Source organism: Rhinoraja longicauda, chromosome 20 (genome assembly GCF_053455715.1).
Source record: "Rhinoraja longicauda isolate Sanriku21f chromosome 20, sRhiLon1.1, whole genome shotgun sequence".
Classification (NCBI taxonomy): Eukaryota; Metazoa; Chordata; class Chondrichthyes; order Rajiformes; family Arhynchobatidae; genus Rhinoraja; species Rhinoraja longicauda.
In genome coordinates this window covers 28,741,721-28,751,181 of record NC_135972.1, presented here as the reverse complement: position 1 = coordinate 28,751,181, position 9,461 = coordinate 28,741,721, and the positions used below count along the sequence as shown (strand labels likewise).

The window sequence follows — 9,461 nt, the reverse complement described above, 5'->3', positions numbered from 1 at the left end:
TCCAAATTGTGTCAAATGCTTCTTAGTAAGTCATTGAATCAGCAGCAGTATCTGTGAAAGATTCTGTTGTATCTGATCTCTGAGATAGGCCAAAACTTTACATCTTTCTTTCACATGGCTGCTATAACTCCTTCGGTATTGACTAGACACTTATCTGCACAATGGCATATACAAGTCTACTTCAATTCACTCCTCCAATTGCATACCTACGTGATAAATTGCACTTGAACAGATTCTGTTCTTCCACACAAAGGCTCTGTTTATTCAAAGCACCTTTGGTGTACAATAGCAAGTGTGGAGTAAATGACCCTTGCCATTTTAACAAGATAATATTTGTAATGAATGGTCAGCGTGGGCGCAGTGGGACGAAGGGCCTGTTTCCATGTTGTGTCTCTCAACTAACCAAAATATTTCTAAACTCATGTGGTCAAAATGGAATTGCTTTTTGTTCAAGCAGTCAATATGGTTGATGTAATGATTATATGAACACCAACTACTTTGTCTTGGATTCTTGACAATCCTCTATCAGCTCTATTCAGCTGATGTATTTGTCCCACAAGGAGTTTTACATTTGCAGCATGCGTCTATGGACAACTGACAAAATCATTTAACAGTGGTGCATCGTGAGCATATGGAATCATCTGGCAGCATAAAACCTTACTATTAGTGTAGCCATAGTTTTGTAACAAGTCATCCACACAGCAACAACTATCTGGGGGTTAGCCTGGAGAACAATCTCTCCTGTGAGACAAAGCAGAAGTAGCAAAGGCATATCCCAACAGACGTGGCCAGATTGGTGTGTTTAAAAATGAATACTGTTGGGTATTAAGGGATGTAGACAGTCCCTTGATATCTCCTTGTGTTTTCATGTAAATTATGTGGCACAACAGAAACTCTCTTTGGATTTTTCATCTTGAATACTGAATGTGCAGTAGGAAGCAATATTGGGAAGGATTTCTGGAAGAAAGTTCATCAATGCAAACATGGCACCTTTACAAAATAAATTTAGAATCAAAATTTAAATGAGCATCATTTCATTAAAGATAAATCAACCGTCTAATATTAACTTCTTTATGGAAAGTCTTATGTTTGGAATGGCATTTCAATAATCCAATGCGTATTTTGTAAAGGAGGTGAATGCTGGAGATGAATCCAGCTCAGTACATAAAAGTTTAATATGAGGCCTGATTTATCAAATTTCCATGTTACAATGCAACTGGAAAAGGCTGCCTATTCAACTTGTTTGAATCACATTTTGAATCACAAAATACAAACTTCATGAACCAAATTCTTAGGTTCAATAAAATTCTGTGGAAATTGGGGACTTTAAAATCACTGCACACAGTTTCATGAAATAACAACATTCTTGTTGTTTTAATTAAAATTTGCGGAGGAAAAAAAACATCCATGTATCTGTTTAGTTAATTTGTGAAAACATACAAACACTGTAAGTCCAAAAGGAGATTAAAATAATAACTAAAAACAAGTTCACTCTCGTTTAAAATCAATGGTATAATTTATAGCTTATTACTCTAGTTCCTGCAGACATTAATTTGATAGACACTGTTTATGTATTATGTTAATGAATACCAGAAAAATGCCCGTTTTTCTGCTCCAAATTAGTGATATTGATCTGTAACCTTCATATGTAATCTCTGTTGGTTCAATGCTAAGGCCATTTTGACTTGCTACTGCTGATAGAACATTTTGATAAGCTCTGTGTGTTTGCTACAATCCACAAAATACTGACAACACAGAATGTCAACCATCTATGGTGCCAGCATCACCAGCCAACCGATCGTTAGCCATTTAATAATTTCACTCCAGATATTCCTGTAATTTTGAAGGCATGCAGAATTACATGATATTGTCAGATAGCCATGTACTGGCAATAGTAGTGTTTCCTTGTGGAAGACAGCTGGTTACAGGTGTCGAGATGATTGAAATGAAAGATGAAGATAACAATCGAAGAATGTTACAACAGCGATGTTATCAAGATGTTGTAAGTGACTTTACAATGACATTGAAGGGAGACACAAAATATTGGAGTCAGTGACTGTGACATTGATATACCTAGCTTTAAACTTAATGTTCTAAAATAATTTGCATCAATGTTATGTTCTCATCTTTTATTTTACCTTTTGCAGTTGGAGTCAACCTCACCTCAGAGACTTGAACACATGTTTGAGAGGAATTATTTGGGATACTGAACTGTCCTTCACTCCAGACACATGAGATAGAGGAAGAAGATTGGACTTTATTGCCTTCCATCACAGTGAGGAATGTGGGGAATCTGCTGTGGTGGATGTTTATGTTAACTTTTATGTAGTTGTGTGCCTTGTTTTGTTTTAGTATGGCTGTATGGTAATTCGCATATCACTGTACTTTAATTGGTACAGGAGACAATAAAAGTCCTTTGAAACCTTTGAGCCTATAATCAAGAACAATTATTAGGGAGTGCTGCACTGTCCAGAGACTAGAGCAGCGCATAATCTTGAACAAATATTTGGGAGTTCTGATTTGCCTTTTGAATGCAGGATTACACGTAGACTCTTTGTGCTTCCTCAGGGGGATATAAAACATCTACGGCACTACTTCACGAGCAGCAGAGTTCTTCCACTGTCCTAGCGACATTTATTTGTCAAGCAATATCACTAACTATAGTGTGGTGTCGAAATTGGCCACTTTATTTGCCATATTTAAACAATGATGACATTACAAAGCATTACATTAGTTGGAAGGATCGTTATCATGAACCGCAATCTTGAATTTATGATCATTGAAATTTTGTGGAGAAAAGGGAAATGGCAATGAAATGTAGAACAGAATGAATCAGAGGGAAGTGAATACTGCAGCACATAGGTCTAATGGTCAATGCCCAGACATTATAGCTCGATTTACTTTTCCACAGATGCTTCCTGATCTGTTGAGTATTTGCAACATTCTCTGAATTAATGTTCTGACAAATGGTCTCTGACCTGAAATGCGGACTTTTTTCCTCCCACAGATTTAGCCTGACCTCATGAGCATTTCCAGCATTTTCTTTTTCTGTTTTAGATTTCCTACAGTTTTTTAAATTTTCATTCCGTGTTCTTATTTTAGCAATGTACATTTCCCACTTGAATGAAAAAAAAAATCACTTTTCCAGAACAATGTCTCTTCCTCTCTACCCAAGAAAAGACATTTGATGTGAAAATCTTTTGAGTACATTCCAAAAAAAAGACCATTTATTCTAGCTTTTTGTCTTCTATGTAGGAAGCAATCTTAAAATGGTGTTGACATACCGTGAGTGCTTATCTTGTGCGCCTATCCTTTTATGTGATACCTTATCATATCTTCTGGAAATCCAAGTACACCACATTGACAGGTTGGCCACTATCAACTCCGCTTGTTATGCCCTTGAAGGACTATGGCAAATGTGTCAAACATGATCCTCCAGGCAATAACCCAGTGAAGCTCTTCTGCACTCTCTCCAGTGCAATCACATTGTCCCTATAGTGCGATGGGAGGATTTGCACAGTGGAATTGAATCATCCGATCACCAACTAGAGAACAGTCCTGAGCTACTATCTACCTCATTGGAGACCCTCGGACTATCTTTCATCGGACTTTACTGGATTTTTATCCTGCACTAAATATTATTTCCTTTCTCCTGTATGGGTACACTGTCGAAGGCTTGATTGTAATCATGTATAGTTTTTCCGCTGACTAGATAGCATGCAACAAAAGCTTTTCTCTGTGCCTCGCTCAGTACACGTGACAATAAGCTAAACTAAACTAATGTGCATCTTGTAAAGTTGCAACATAACAATCTAACTCTTATATTTTATGCTCCGACCAATGAAAGCATGCGTGTCAGATGCCTTCTTCACCACCCTATCCACATGCTTCACCGCCTTTTAGGGTACCTGTGGACTTGAACCCTAAGATCCCTTTGTTCATCAACATCCCTTAGTGCCCTTCCGTTTACTTTATAAATCCAACCCCTATTGAACTTCTCAGAATGTATCAGCTTCTTGCACTCCGGATAAAATTCCAGCAACCAAGTTTCCAACTGGAGAGAATTTGTGGAGAATACAAAGTCTACTCTTTAATGTTTAAAATAACTTGTCTTGTCTCCAGAGGAACCTCAACCCAGAAATTTTAATAAACAGCAGGAAAAAACAAGATTAATTATTTACCTCAACAGAGAATAGTTGCACTTGCAGAAGTAGTGATTAAGAAATTTCATGTATGGGTCTTGAAGCATGCCTTGCAGATCCCTGAATGGAACAGGTCCAGGTAGATAATGTAGATGAGGAATGCTTGCCTTTTTAAAATTTAAGAACAGGATGTTGTGCCAGAATTGAGTAGGACACGATTTAAGCCAGAGCCAGAACAACGTCCAGTGAAACTCCATTAATCCAGACTGGTCAGGACACTGGCTCAGCTGGTCTAAAATTATGAGAGGCTTAGAGGTAATTTTTTCACAGGGGGTAAATGTTAAAGACTAGAGGGCATGGCTTTAAGGTGCGAGGGGCAAAGTTTAATGGAGATGTACGGTGAAATAACTTTTGCACAGAGAGTAGTAGATGCCTGGAATGCGCTGCCAGGTGTGGTGGTGGAGGATACAATAGTGGCATTTAAGCAGCTTGAAGATTGGCATTTGGATTTGCAGGGAATGGAGGGATGTGCATCTCGTGCAGGAAGAGATTAGTTTAACCTGATATATTCAGCATGGACATTATGGACTGTGGGGCCTATACCTGTACTGTATGATTCTATGTTCTATATACTAACAGCCAATATAATCAACGACCTGTCCCACTTCTTCTTCTCCCTGCTCCCAACCAGCAGAAGGTATAGAAGCTTGAAAACACATACCATCAGACTCAGGCACAACTTCTTCCCCTCTGTTATCAGGCTTCCAAACGGTCTTTCCCTGAGCTCGGGTACTGTCCGATTCACTTCTACCCCATTGTGGACATTGGTCGTTGTCTACGGAACTGATGCGCTACGATGCTGAGAATTATATTACGCACTCTTTGGTCTATCTATTGTACCTGAGTTTGACTTGATTGTATTTATGTATAATATATCTGATCTGTTTGGATAGCATGCAATACAAAGTTTTTCACTGTACTTCGGTACACATGATAATTATAAACCTAAATATGTTATTTTGCTATTATTCCAACCTGTTTTTAAATTCACCTTTTTAAAAGGTGTTGCACAATAACAGTTCACTGAATCTGGGTAAGTTTCAAGGGAGAGTGGCCAACAGGTAAGTTTCAAGGGAGTGCAGGATCTGGGACGCTGGCAAGTGGAAGGACATGTGGAAACCAGGGCCTGGATGTGTGAAAATTTCAACCAACTGAGCCAGATGCTAAATCATCTGGAACTCCAAATGCTCAGGTAGCAAATTATCTCAGTCTTACTGCATGCAGTTCTTCAGAACTAATGTGACAGTGTTAGCAAGGGTTCAGTGGAGATTAGTGAAGATGCTGCCAGAGATGGAAACATGTTATTATGGGGAGAGATTTGTTGGGCTGTCGTTGTTTCCTTTAAACCAAAAGCAACTGAGTGAAAATTTAACTTAAGGTGTATAAAATTTTAATTAATGGTGCATAAAATGTTATAAAATCTGGATGGTGAACAGGATAATCAACTTTCTTTAGCGGAGACACCAACAACCTTGGGATTCCAACTTAATGTTATTGGTTGAAGGATTTCATATTTCACTATGATGCAAAAGGGGCGGCACAGTGGTGCAGCGGTAGAGTTGCTGCCTTACAGCACCAGAGACCCGGGTTCAAACCTGACTATGGGTGCTGTCTGCACGGTGTTTGTACATTCTGCCTGTGATTGCCTGGGTTTTCTCCGGGTGCTCCAGTTTCCTCCCACACTCAAAGATGTACAGGTTTGTAGGTTAATTGGCTTTGGTAAAATTGTAAATTGTCCCCAGTGTGTGGGATAGTGCTAGTTTACGGAGTGATCACTAGTCGGCGTGGACACGGTGGGCCGAAGGACCTGTTTCCTTGCTGTATCTCTAGTCTAAAAAGTCTAAAGTCTAAAGTAAGAAGGTGGCCATTCGAGCCAACAAGTCTCCGTGCAATCCCATTCCCATTTGTTTCCCTGCAATCTAATTTCTCCCAAATGCTGATCAACTGCACCATGCTTTGCCCTCCTGCCGCTTATAACAAGTGTAATTTACAGCAGCCGTAGAACTTAACAACCAGCACATTTTTGAGGTAATGGAGGAAACATCAAGGTTTATAAGGGGCATAGATAAGATGAATGGCCACAGTTTTTCTCCCAGGGTTGGGGAGTCAGAAACCAGGGTGTACAGATTTAAGGTGAGCGAGGAAAGATTTAAAAGGGACCTGAGGGACAACCTTTTGACACAGAGGGTGGTGGTATATGGAATGAGCTGCCAGAGGAAGAGATATATATTAATCAAGGACGGGTCTCACCCCAGTCACTCCCTCTTCTCCCCTCTCCCATCAGGCAAGAGGTACAGAAGTTTAAAAATGCACACCTCCAGTTTCAGAGACAGTTTCTTCCCAGCTGTTATCAGGCAGCTGAACCATCCTATCAACAACTAGAGAGAGCAGTCTTGATGTACTATCTACCTCATTGGAGGTCCTTGGACTATCTTTCATCATTGGTCCAAAAACACTCACCAAATCCACCCAAAACTTCATCCTCAATATTGATGGTCTCCCAGTATCCACCTCCCCTCACATCCGGAATCTTGGAATCATCTTTGATCAAACCCTCTCCTTCGACAAACACATCAAACACATCACAAAGACAGCCTTCTTCCACCTCAAAAACATTGCCCGTCTCCGTCCATGCCTCTCCTCCACAGCTGCAGAAACCCTCATCCACGCCTTCATCACTTCCCGTCTGGACTACTGCAACAGCCTCCTCTATGGTGCACCCTCAAAAATCATCAGTAAACTTCAATACATTCAAAACTCCGCTGCCCGTCTACTCACCCACACCCCGATCTGTGACCATATCACCCCCGTCCTTCACAAACTCCACTGGCTCCCCATCCCCCAGAGAATCTAGTACAAAATCCTCCTCATGACCTACAAAGCCCTCCATAACCTGGCCCCATCCTACCTGACCAACCTCCTCCACAGGCACACTCCCACCTGCACCCTCCGCTCTGCTGCTGCCAATCTCCTATCCCCCCACATCCGGACCAAACTCAGATCCTGGGGGGACAGGGCTTTCTCCATCGCTGCTCCCACCCTTTGGAACTCACTACCTCAAACCGTCAGAGACTCCTCCACACTCACCACATTCAAAACATCACTGGTCTCACCTGTTCAGTACTGCCTTCAACCACTGAAGGTCACCCCACCTTCTGTCTCCTTTCTCTGTTCGTTTACTTATTTATCTATTTATTCACTTCCCTATGTTCTCTAAATCCCTGTAAAGCGTCTTTGAGTATATGAAAAGCGCTATATAAATGTAATGTATTATTATTATTATTATTATTATTAATCAGACTTTACTGGACTTTATCTTGCACTAAATGTTATTCCCTTTATCCTCCATCAGTTGACTATGAATGGCTCGATTGTAATCATGTATCGTCTCTCCACTGACTGGTTAGCACACAACAAAAGCTTTTCACTGTACCTCGTTACAAGTGACAATAAACTAATAACTGACATTGAAAAAAAACCTGGAAAGGCAGATAGATAGGGAAAAGGTTTGGAAGTATATGGGAATGGGAATGGGAATAGTATGGGCCAGGCACAGGCAAATGGGAATAGCTCAGTATATGGGCCAGGCACAGGCAAATGGGAATAGCTCAGTATATGGGCCAGGCACAGGCAAATGGGAATAGCTCAGTTAAGTTACTTGGTCCGCATAGACGGCTTTTGGGCCGAAGGGCCTGTTTCCAAGCAATATAGCACCATGATTCTAAACCAGACCTCCTGGGAAATTACAGTTACAGTCGCAGGAATACCATGCAAACTTCACACTCTTAGACTGGAGGCCAGGATTGAACCTGGGTCATTGAGATGCTGAGTATATCTTTTACAACATAGTGATATGGATCTAGGATACACACACAACTTAAGAAGTATCTGGTAACTACTTTCAGTGTCATACAAGATGACTGAGCAAAAGGGGGATGTGAGAATAGTGCAGAGATCTTATTTTGTCTTGCAGAGACAAATTGGGCTGAATAGCCTTTTTCTGTGTTATAAATTTCTTTGATTCTATAACTGCATTAAATTATCCATATTGCATTAATGACCAATTACAATGGAATTGTTTCCCTACAGCCAAGAAATGCAAGACTGCCTTCTTCCCCCTGCTCCTTTCTGCACAATAGTTAAGAGGATGGTGGATGAGTGACTATTAAGCCCCCAGCAATGCTGATTGATCCTCTAGAAGTGCTTCACTTGTCACAGGATAGTGTACACTCTGGTTTTCACCTATCATGTGATGGATGCTCATAATATTACAGCTGAGATTGTAATCACAGTATGAGATGCAATGGGACACAAGAAAATAGAACCAATAATATGCCACCTGGCTCAAACTGCCCTGCCATTCAATGTGATCACAGGTGATATATGTTGGCCTCAACTCCTCTTCCTTGTCAGTTACCTGTAGCCCTCAATTCCCCGATCTTTCAAAAATATATCTAATCCTATCTCAAATACTTTGATCTATCCTCCATTACCTTCTGGGGTAAAGAACTCCAGAGATTCGCCACACTTGGAAAAAGGACATTTCTATGCACTTCCATTTTAAATAACCAGACTTTTATCTTGTTTAGAGGCCTCTTCATTTGAGACTCTCGCACTAGTGAAAGCATCTCAACCCCTTATCTGTCATGCCCCTTATGTGTCTCATTAAAATCTTCCCTCAATCTTCTAAACCAAAGAATACAACTGTTTTAGTCACTCTTGATAGGACAATCCCTTATTCTATGAATTAGCCTGACAAATCTCTCACATTATTATACCTTGCTTGTTCATGGCAAGGGATCAAATCTGTGCATGGTGCTCCAGTAGTGACCTCACCAACAACCTGTGCAAATGTAACAAGTCTTGTTTCTACATTGCAACCCTTGCACAATAAAGTCCAACATGCCAAGAACCAGATTTAAGGTGAGGGGGGGAAGATCTAATAGGAATCTGAGGGGTAACATTTTTACACAAAGGGTGGTAGGTATATGGAACGAGCAGCCAGAGGAGGTAGTTGAGGCAGGTACTATCACAATGTTTAAGAAACATTTGGGCAGGTACATGGATAGGATAGGTTTAGAGGAATATGGGCTAGACCCAGGCCGGTGGGACTACTGTAGATGGGGTGTGTTGGTCAGCATGGACAAGTTGGGCTGAAATAAAAATGAATCTTTATTTTGTTTAAGAAAATCTTCATTCTTTTGCAGATATATTTTCCAAAAATATCTGGCATGCCATCCAAGTTATATTGCATAAATG

At 40.5% G+C, this 9,461-nt stretch overlaps 1 long non-coding RNA gene across 1 annotated transcript; it reads left to right on the top strand.

Moving 5' to 3' along the window:
* The first annotated feature begins 1,684 nt into the window (after positions 1–1,684).
* On the top strand, positions 1,685–2,429 carry LOC144603690 (uncharacterized). Its single transcript, XR_013548652.1, has 2 exons — positions 1,685–2,002; positions 2,148–2,429. It is a non-coding gene; the product is annotated as an uncharacterized LOC144603690 (long non-coding RNA).
* The last annotated feature ends 7,032 nt before the right edge of the window (positions 2,430–9,461 follow it).